This window comes from Balaenoptera borealis (genome assembly GCF_965194805.1).
Source record: "Balaenoptera borealis genome assembly, chromosome: 6".
Lineage (NCBI taxonomy): Eukaryota > Metazoa > Chordata > Mammalia > Artiodactyla > Balaenopteridae > Balaenoptera > Balaenoptera borealis.
The window spans coordinates 22,322,231-22,332,421 of NC_138863.1; the positions used below are offsets into that span (position 1 = coordinate 22,322,231).

The 10,191-nt window shown below is 39.3% G+C and overlaps 1 long non-coding RNA gene across 1 annotated transcript; it reads left to right on the forward strand.

The window, feature by feature from the left end:
- The first annotated feature begins 1,321 nt into the window (after nt 1-1,321).
- On the forward strand, nt 1,322-6,567 carry LOC309631053. Its single transcript, XR_014246044.1, has 2 exons — nt 1,322-2,011; nt 2,324-6,567. It is a non-coding gene; the product is annotated as an uncharacterized lncRNA (long non-coding RNA).
- Nucleotides 6,568-10,191: the final 3,624 nt, after the last annotated feature.

Sequence of the window (10,191 nt, forward strand, 5' to 3'; positions counted from 1 at the left end):
AGAGAGGGGGTTTCACATAAATCGAGTCAATCTTGTTTTCATTTTCATTTTTTGTCTACTGTGTAATTCATTAAATTAGCTGTTTGCAGTCACAAGAGAACTGCATGTTTCTTGCTTTATTTTCTCATTATGTTGTCTTGGGATGCTACCTCTGACAGAGGAAACTCTTTTTTGCAATTCTAAAACACACGATAGCCTCGTGCAGATAGAATTATGGCTACAGCAAGTTATCCCTGAGAAGATGAGGCACAACTATTTTTTTCATATGTTAACGAAAAATCCAAGTCTCCCGCCAAATAATTGTAGGGCATGAAGTCCTTCACATACGTTTCTTGTTCGCCAATTAATATCTTTGTGTATTGAAGAAATTCGCAGTGGAAGCCTAAAGATGTTATTAAAACAAAGCAGAAGGTTGGATTTTGTAATGTAAAGATTCTAGATAGACACATGAGAGCCTAGACGGGGAATAGTTCTAAACTATTCCCAATTAAAGGTCATTTGGTAGGACACTGGAAATGTAATTTCCTTAAGGCTTTGATCCTTCATTGTTTTTTCCTTATCAACACCTGGAGGGTTCCCCAGACCTTGCATACTTCAGAGTGTTCCTTTTACAACAACTACCCAAAATGTTCAGAGCAGGTGATCTTAGAAAAGTCTTGTTAGGAGGGAGAAGAGCCAGAGGGCGATTTCTTTGGGAGACAGTCTGCTGGGTTATTCGTTCAGGTCACAGCACGTGCTAGCATTGGGGAGGGATAGAGGGTGCCTGCAAGATGGGAGGGGAGAGACCCAGATTTTCTGGAAAGCCAATGGAGCCATGCAGTTGTGGGAAAAATAAGGTGACACTCCAGGAACCGCTTCTGTTGACATTCCACTTGTACCTTCACTGCCCTGGGGTCTATGGTAAACTCCGATTTGACTAGCACTGTGGTGTTCAAATAATTGGAACTTGCTGAACAAAACCTCTCCCCTGATACCCAGCTTTACAGTAATGACAACTATTAAAAAAAAAGAAAACCTGACAGCAAACCATTGTTATTATTTAGCATTTATAGAATGTCAACAGCATGCTTGGTGTTGTGAAAAATGAGGACTGCAATACTGAGATAGCTTGATGAGTTTATGTTGTCAAGAAAACAGCAGCAGTTAGAGCACTTAGGTTATCCCCATGAAAGGGACAGGACAAATTTGTTGAATTCAGTGATTTGTTTTTCTTTGCCTCTTTGCTCCTTCTTTGTTTTTCTTGGATGTCTCATATCTCACAGCTCAGTGTTTGTCAAACTTGGCTACCTATAGGAATCACCCAGTGAGCTTTTAAAAATAAGATGGGGGCTTCCCTGGTGGTGCAGTGGTTGAGAATCTGCCTGCCAATGCAGAGGATACGGGTTCGAGCCCTGGTCTGGGAAGATCCCACGTGCTGCGGAGCAACTGGGCCCGTGAGCCACAATTACTGAGCCTGCGTGTCTGGAGCCTGTGCTCCGCAACAAGAAAGGCCACGATAATGAGAGGCCCGCGCACTGCGATGAAGAATGGCCCCCACTTGCCGCAACTAGAGAAAGCCCTTGCACAGAAACGAAGACCCAACACAGCCATAAAAATAAATAAATAAATAAACCCAAAGTTTAAAAAAAAAAAAAAAATAAGATGGTTCTCTAGAAAAATGGTACAGATGAACCAGTTTGCAGGGCAGAAATAGAGACACAAATGTAGAGAACAAACATATGGACACCAAGGGGGGAAAGTGGCGGGGGGGAGTGGTGGTGGTGGGATGAATTGGGAGATCGGGATTGACGTATATACATTAATATGTATAAAATGGATAACTAATAAGAACCTGCTGTATAAAAAAATAAATAAAATTCAAAAAAAAAATAACATGGTTCTTGCTTCTTATGCTTAACGACATTGAGGTAATAGATCTAGGGTGTGTTCTGGGCAACAGGATTTTTAAAAGTCCCCTACATGATTCCCATCTGCAGCTAAGGTTGTGAGCCACTTTCGTGGTTTTGTTTTTGTTATCGTTGCGTGTTCATTTTTTTTAAACATTTATTTATTTATTTATATTTATTTTTGGCTGTGTTGGGTCTTCCTTTCTGTGTGAGGGCTTTCTCCGGTTGTGGCGAGCAAGGGCCACTCTTCATCGCGGTGTGCGGGCCTCTCACCGTCGCGGCCTCTCCCGTTGTGGAGCACAGGTTCCAGACGCACAGGCTCAGTAGTTGTGGCTCACGGGCCCAGTTGCTCCGCGGCATGTGGGATCTTCCCAGACCAGGGCTCGAACCCGTGTCCCCTGCATTGGCAGGCAGATTCTTAACCACAGCGCCACCAGGGAAGCCCCGCTTGTTCATTTTTAAATCAACTGCCCCTGATAGCAGCACTTCAGTTAAAACCACCTTGGTCTTTATTCTAGTTTTTTTCTTTTCTCTTTGTGCCTTTTGCAAAAAAAAAAAAAAAAAGAAAAGAAAAAAGAAAAAAAAAAAGGAAGTTAACCGTATTAACAACCCCACCCTACTTCTGCCATAATATTAATGGAAGAGTGTTCTTGCTCCTCTCCCATGTGGCATTTTAACTGGAGTCTTCTGGAGACAATGTCTTATTTCTATCCAAAGCTGTGGGTCTAATGGTACAGATTTTAAGTGAATTATTTGGTAATAAGCCTCTACTTAACTCATGAATCGTGTTCCAGCCCTCAGTCTGTTTGCTTGGAGCAAATATGTAAGAAAGACCTCTGTTAAAGTCTACATGTTGTGCTTCTCAACCAGCTTCAGGTATTTGTTCTGGATCAGAGGGATGTCCTTCCCTTACGCAGCATCTTTATACAGACCCAGAGAGTCCAGATCGAGTTACAGCTGCACTTTTGCCCACCCCACATCCTTCTTCCTTTTCTTCTATCATCCAAAGAGCATACTGGATCATCTTTAGGTTCTGGGATGCCATCCCAGAAGTAGTTCTCATGTTGGGGTGTGGATATCCTAAGACCGCGTATATACAAAATGTAGGCAATGTCTAACTCCCACGTTTCAGGAGTAGGTAGGTGTATTAGTTACCCTATTGCTGTATAACAAATTACCCCACATTTTAGCAGCTTAAAACAACAGACATTTATTATTATCTCACTCAATTTCTGAGGGTTAGAAATTCAGAAGTGGCTTAGCTGAGTGGTCGTGGCTCAGGATCTTTCATGAGGTTGCCGATAAGTTGTCATCTGAAGGCTTGACGGGCTGGAGTATCCTCGCTCACATGGCTGTTGGCAGGCCTCAGTTTCTTGCTGGCTGTTGGTCAGCTGTCTCATTTTCTTACCACGTGGGGTTCTCCATAGGGCTGGTCATTATGTGGCAGCTGGCTTACACCAGAGTGCCTGTCAGAGAGAGAGAGAGAGAAATAAAGAGAGATCACGATATAAACAGAAGTGACTGTTATAATCAATATTGGAAATGACATGCCAAATTTCTGCTGTATTTTATTGTTCATACAGATTAATGCTGGTATAATATGAAAGAAGACTATATAAGGACGTCAGTACATAGAGATGGGATCATTGGGGGCCATCTTAGAGTCTGGCTACCACAAATGGACTGGACCAAACACAAGAGAATTGTATGAATTTTGTTGAGATTTACCACCTATTCTCATTAAGCATTCTACCCAGTTGTCTAACTGTTCCAGTCCTGACCGATGAAAGGGGGCAGGCGAAAGTCAGTACTCTCACAACTGAGCATTTCTTGGAGGTGGCTCTCTAGGATCCAGAAAACCCATTCACACTGATGGGCACTTGCTAGGGCCTTAGTTTGAACAGCAGACTTTTCCCCCAATGATAGATGGATGAAGTGTATGTTCATCATCTCTGTACGGCTTTGGTTTGTTTGAAATATACAGAAACACCTTGTGCCTTGTATCAAACCCTCAGAACTTGGACTCTGAATCTTCCATATAATTCTACTATATTATTTTCCATCTTAAGTGGTAATATATCATGCCTTGCCAGGGATTATGCTTGGAAAGGAAATGTTGATTATCAAAGAGATCATGATGACATCTTAAAGCTAGATTATGGTCCCTCTCACAAGCGTGATATTTTTGAGTTAGAGAGGATCGTGGAGACTTCGTTTCATACCATAGGGACTTTTTTGTCATTGTCATTTGTCATTGTCATTCTCCTATTTCTACTGTTTCATTTAACCACAATGTCTTGTGGGCTCTTTGGGAACAAACTAATTTTTGTGTCACAGTACATATAACACTCTGTAGATGCAAGGACTCTATAAAAAATATAAATTAGATGACACGGTTTAGATTACTTGATAAACATGTACTATATATTTTCATAGATTTTGCAAAATGAATGCAAATACTAGTATTTTAATGTTATACAGACTTGACCTTCGTGGTAATCTTGCAAAGTGAACTAGACAAATATTTTCATGTCATTAATATAGAACAGTCAGTGAGTGAAAATGCTAGACTCAGAACCCAAGACTTTTGACTCCTGCATTGTCTAACACTCCGTATACTACCTCCTTGGACAATAAAACATTCACTCTCAGAGACTCTTCTGATCAGGTAGCCTGATGAAAAAGATCCCTGTGGGATAAATGTCAAAATAATTATGTGAAGGAAAGAAGCCAGACAAGAAAGAGTATGCACACACCATGTGATTTCCTTTGTATAAAACTCTAGGACAGTGGTTCTCAATCAGAGCCAATTTTGCCCCTAGGAGACATTAGGCAATGTCTGGTTACATTTCTGGTGGTTATAACTGGAGCACAGGTACTACACACACATCTGATGGGTAGAGACTAAGGATGCTGATAAACCCCCGGCAATGCAGATAACAGCCCTCTACAACAAAGAATTATCTGGTCCAAAATGTCGATAGTGCTGAGGTTGAGAAACTCTGCAGTAGGAAATGCAAACTAATCTATAGTGACAAAGAGGAAATCAGTGGTTGCTTAGGGATGGGGGCCAAGGAAGGATGGGAGAAAGGGATTACAAAGACCACCAGGAAACTTTCAAGAGTGATGGAACATTCACTGACTTGATTTTAATGATCAGTTCATGGGTATAAACATACATCAAAAATAATCAATTTGAAAAGTTAAGTGTGTGCCATTCATTATTTGTCTATTATGCCTCAATAAAGCTGTTCCTTTAAATACTTGAAGAATGTAATGATTATATTTGGAGAATGTAAGTAGTTTAGAATTGATGTAGTATGAAAGAAGAGATTGGATCCAGTGGTGGGATATGAGCAAAAAGCAAGAGTCAACAAGAAGGAAACATTTTATCTTACTGATTAGTTTGGACTTTTGTTTTATAAATGGCAGGAAGTTAGTAAAGTATTTTAAGCAGGAAACACAAACTTGTTAGTATTTTGGAAAGACTGCTTTGGTGCGGGTGTGGAGAATTGATTTAATGCCTGTTCTCATTACTGAAGTCTAGAGATTTTTATTTCATCAATATTTTATTACTTCATTGTCATAAATTAATTGATTTGTACAATTATGTTTCATTACTAAGTGGCAAAAAAATGACTCTTTAAAAAAGAGAAGTAATTCCTTAACATAATTTCAATGTAAAGAGCCAGATAGAGAATTTTTTTTTCTTTTTTTATTGGGGTTTTAGTTCAGTAATGACAGTCTGAAACTACTCTCTGCCCCCATTAAGACATTAGAAGTCCCCAGTGGCTGAAGGGTGAGTGGGAGCAGGAGACAGGGTGAGCAAAACTGCTCAGGTCGTGATGAACAGCAGGAAGCCTCCTCTCAGGAGAGGGAAAGGGACGTGTTGCCCTTTAGAAAAAATGAGACTCTCAGCCTCTTCTGTACTGAAGAGGGAAGCAGGATTTACAAGCCACAAAACTCTGTCAGTTTCAGAAAGAAAAAATTCTCAGCTAACAGAGATCATTAATATTTTATCCTCCTGGACAGATATTGAGACCCTTTTATAAATCTGCAATGTCCTCTTGTCCTGGACAAACACTGTGACCCTTTATAGATCCTAAATGTGCTCTTGTACAATCCTGTGACCTCCTTCCGACGGATGTTATTGGTACCCCTTTCATAAAGCTTTTGTGTTCTGTGCTAACGTTTAAGTACACAGTGCATCCTTTCCTATTGAATGCCATGGTTTCTCATCTTTTTTTTTTTTTTAATAGTGGGTAATGTAAAGACTTCAGATGAAATAGATTGAGAAACTGATTGGAAATTGAATGCAAACTAAGACCACTTGACTGTTACTGAAATGAATAGCCCAGTTTGCGTTTTTTTTTTTTAAAGAAATTCACGTTCTTTTATTTATTTGTTTATTTATTTATGACTGTGTTGAGTCTTCGTCTCCGTGCGAGGGCCCCCCCCCAGCTGTGGCAAGTGGGGACCACCTTTCATCGCGGTGCGCGGGCCTCTCACCATCGCGGCCTCTCTTGTTGCGGAGCACAGGCTCCAGACGCGCAGGCTCAGCAATTGTGGCTCACGGGCCCAGTTGCTCCGCGGCATGTGGGATCTTCCCAGACCAGGGCTCGAACCCGTGTCCCCTGCATTGGCAGGCAGATTCTCAACCACTGCGCCACCAAGGAAGCCCTCTCATCTTTTTTTTAACTGAATATCATGTCACCTCCCTGCCCTGCTGACTACAAAGCAAATCTTGGAGGGTCTTAGACTGTAGTCAGGTACCAACCAAAGCCTATCATGTAGATGTGTTAGGAAACTGGATATGTTGGTTCATTCTTTCGGTGCTCTTTACTTCCTGCAGGACAGTTCGTATAAATAGCGAAGTCCTGTTTTTATAGTCTTAGCCCTAATTGATTTTTTTCTAGAACAGTATTGATTTAGCATATCATGTGGGGGGCCATTTATGCTCCCGGAATGGAAAAGTGGATATTGGAAAACTTAGGACCGGAGGAGGAAAATCAGAATGTGAGGAAACATCTGGGTACGCAGGAATGAAATGTAGCCAGGCCCGAGTCCTACACTTGCTGGGGAATGTTCCTGGAAACTTGCCTTTTTAAAAGTCAGTCTCACAGTAAGCACTTAGTAAACACAGTAAACACTTAGGCTCATGCTACATTATTTCTTTGCACCTGTTGAGTATATAAACAAAGACTCCATCATAGGCAGGTTGAGAAGAGGCCATGAGGACATAACGTTTCCCCAAGAAAATGCAAAAATGAGCTTATATGCCTGGCAGAATCCTCACTCTGAGAAGAGAGGTAGGTGGTATTCACACCTATTACTTCCATGCAGAAATTTGGAGACCTGGAAAGCTCTGTCTCCATTCAGGAGCACATAATTTTGTCTCTCTAAATTTTTAAATATGTGCTGTTAAAGGACTTCTCAAGCTCCTAACCAAAATTGCGGCTACTTTCCATTGATCATGTCACTATTCTGTTGAAACACACATGAGCATGTCATAAAATCTATAGGAAAAAATGGTACTCTAGGAAAACAGAAAAGATATGTGAGTGTGAACAAGAAAACATGATTAATGTCTTCAAATATTTGATGGGTTATCATGAGCTAGAAGGATTAGATTGTTCTATGTGGTTTCCAGTAGTAGAACTAGGACCAGAAAGCAGATATTGGGTCAAGATAGGGAAGATTTTTTTATATTAAGTGATTTAAGCTGGTCACAAGCAGCTTTTTACCATTGGATGTATTCAAATGAAAGTCTAATGACATCCTGTTAGGTCCAAATTGAGTCAGACTAGATATCTTCTATGTCTCTTGGAAATGGAATATTCTAGAATTCAAACAATATGATATGCTTAATGTTAAGGTTGTAAACTATGATCTTCATATAATTTTTGTGTCATTTGGGATAATCAAGTCACTACTTGTTTCTGTTTGCATCATAAGATGTCCTTGTTTCTCTTCTGTGACTGTTACTTTTTGTATTCAACAGCTATTTAATTTGTTCTTTCATTTGTTTATTTGTTCATTCAATCACTTATGCAACAAACACTGCTGACTTCCTCATCTATAGTACTAGTTACTGTGTTAAGGACCCAAAGATGAAAAAGACAGTATATCTGCTTTGACCCCATGAAGATATGAGTCTATGCTCAGCTGCTATCAAACTTGGAGCTTTAACTTTAAATGTATGTGATGCTTTTAGTTTTTTTTATCGGTTGTTTAGACCCTTAAAATAAAATATCATCCATTCAACCTGATGGTTCCAAGCAAGGATGAACTGAAAACAAATGTTCCATGAGTTAAATGAGAAGGCATATGAGAGACATTATTCAGTGGCATATTTTAATACTTTCTCCTTGACCATGACTGGGTGGTTGAACTTGTTGATGGTCAGTGCTTAAGGGCAAAGGCAGGGTTCAAACAGCACGATTCAAATTCTGCTTCCTCTGTTGATTAGCTATGAAACTTAGCTACCTAACCCTTCAGTGTCTTGATCTTTTCATCTGGCAAAGAGAATTATAATAGAACCTACCAATGAGGGTTCTTATGGGCAATAGAAATAATGTTTGTAAACTGCTTACCACAAGGCTTCACAGATAGTAATTTCTCAATGACAATAAGCTATGATTATGGTACCTTAGAGGAGGCTCTCCTCTGTGCTTATTTCTATTTTAGCGTTTATTGCATTGGATTTTAGTAACTGCAGTGGACCCTTGAACAACACAGGTTTGAACTCATGGGTCTACTTATATGCAGATTTTTTTTCAATAGTAGTTTAACAGGTTCAGTAACTGTTCTGTTGATTTTTTTTTCTGTTTTGAAAAGACTTCTACTCTCTAGCTCCATTCTTGTGCTTTAGAATTTAAATATTCTTTCTATGTTTTCTGCTTTCCAAATGTAAATCCTATGTCTTGAAATCTTGAGCTCCTTTCCCAAAATTTCCTTCACAGGAAATATGATGCCTGTCCAAATGCCTTGGAGTTTACAAGCTGGTTTAGGTTCTCAATTTCTCACTTAACTACCAATCACTTGCATGTACACACTAGTTTTATAAAGGATCATCAGGAGCAAGACATAAGGATATCTAATGTCTAGGTGAAGTTTCTATTTACTGTAGTTTAAAATTTCATGGCAATTGTTAGGGGGAGTTGCTTATTTCTCTACTTCTCTGTAGTCTATAGAAAGGGTTTTTTCTTAAATGCTCTAAGCCTCTTGCCTCAATCATTAGTCATGGAGGTGAAATAAGCTAATTTGTTGCTGGGTGAAAGGCATTGATTCACAGCTTTCGATTGGGTGGAGCCAATATATTAAAAGTTCTCAGGCATAGAGGATCCTGTCCCTTGTAGCTGTCCTATTTTCCCCTAAACAGTGCTAGGCACTGATCCTCAAGAATTGCATATACTCTTAGACTCCAACTTTTTCTTACGTAGACTGTTCCAAAATATAAACCAGAGTGGGGGTGGGGCAGGATGTTTTAGCGGATCTATTTGGCTCTTACACTAAGTCATTCCCTCCAAGATGGCTTTATCAGAAATCAGGTTGCCATTATGGCTTTCACCTCTCTGGTTTCTGTATCTGTATCTCAACTGGTTCTGAATTCAGGCAGAAAAGAGGATTGTCATTTATTAGGCCTTCCAAAATGCCAATCATATTCAATTGTTATTTATTGGTATTCAATTTGGATTAAAAAATAATCCTGAAAATAGAAGTGATATATATAGATGGTAAGACATTCCAACCATACACATGAATAAAGTGAAACATGAAATTCTCTTTGCTTCCCCTTGTCCTTCCCTACACAGTTAATCACTGTTAACATTTCTGTGAATCTTTAGAGAAGAAAGCACATACGCTCACATAGGTTTTTATGTACTCTAGAAAATGTAGACAAAACCTTGGGTTAGGCAACAATTTCTTAGATATGACATCAAAAGTACAAGTTATTTAAAAAAAGGAGATTGATAAGTTGTACTTCAAAGTTAAAAACTTTTGTGCTTTGAAGTACATCATCAAGATAGTGAAAAGACAACCCACAGAATGGAAGAAAATATTTGCACATCATATATGTGTTTAACGACTTGTATTCAAAATAAATGAATAACTCCTATAACTCAATAATAAAAGACAAATAACCCAATTGAAAAATGGGCAAAGGATCTGAATTGACATTTTTCCAAAGAAGATATATGAATGGCCAATAGCACATGAAAAGATGCTCAACATCATTAGTCATTAGGAAAGTACAAATTAAAACCAAAATGAGATGCCACTTTATACACAGTAGAATGGATGT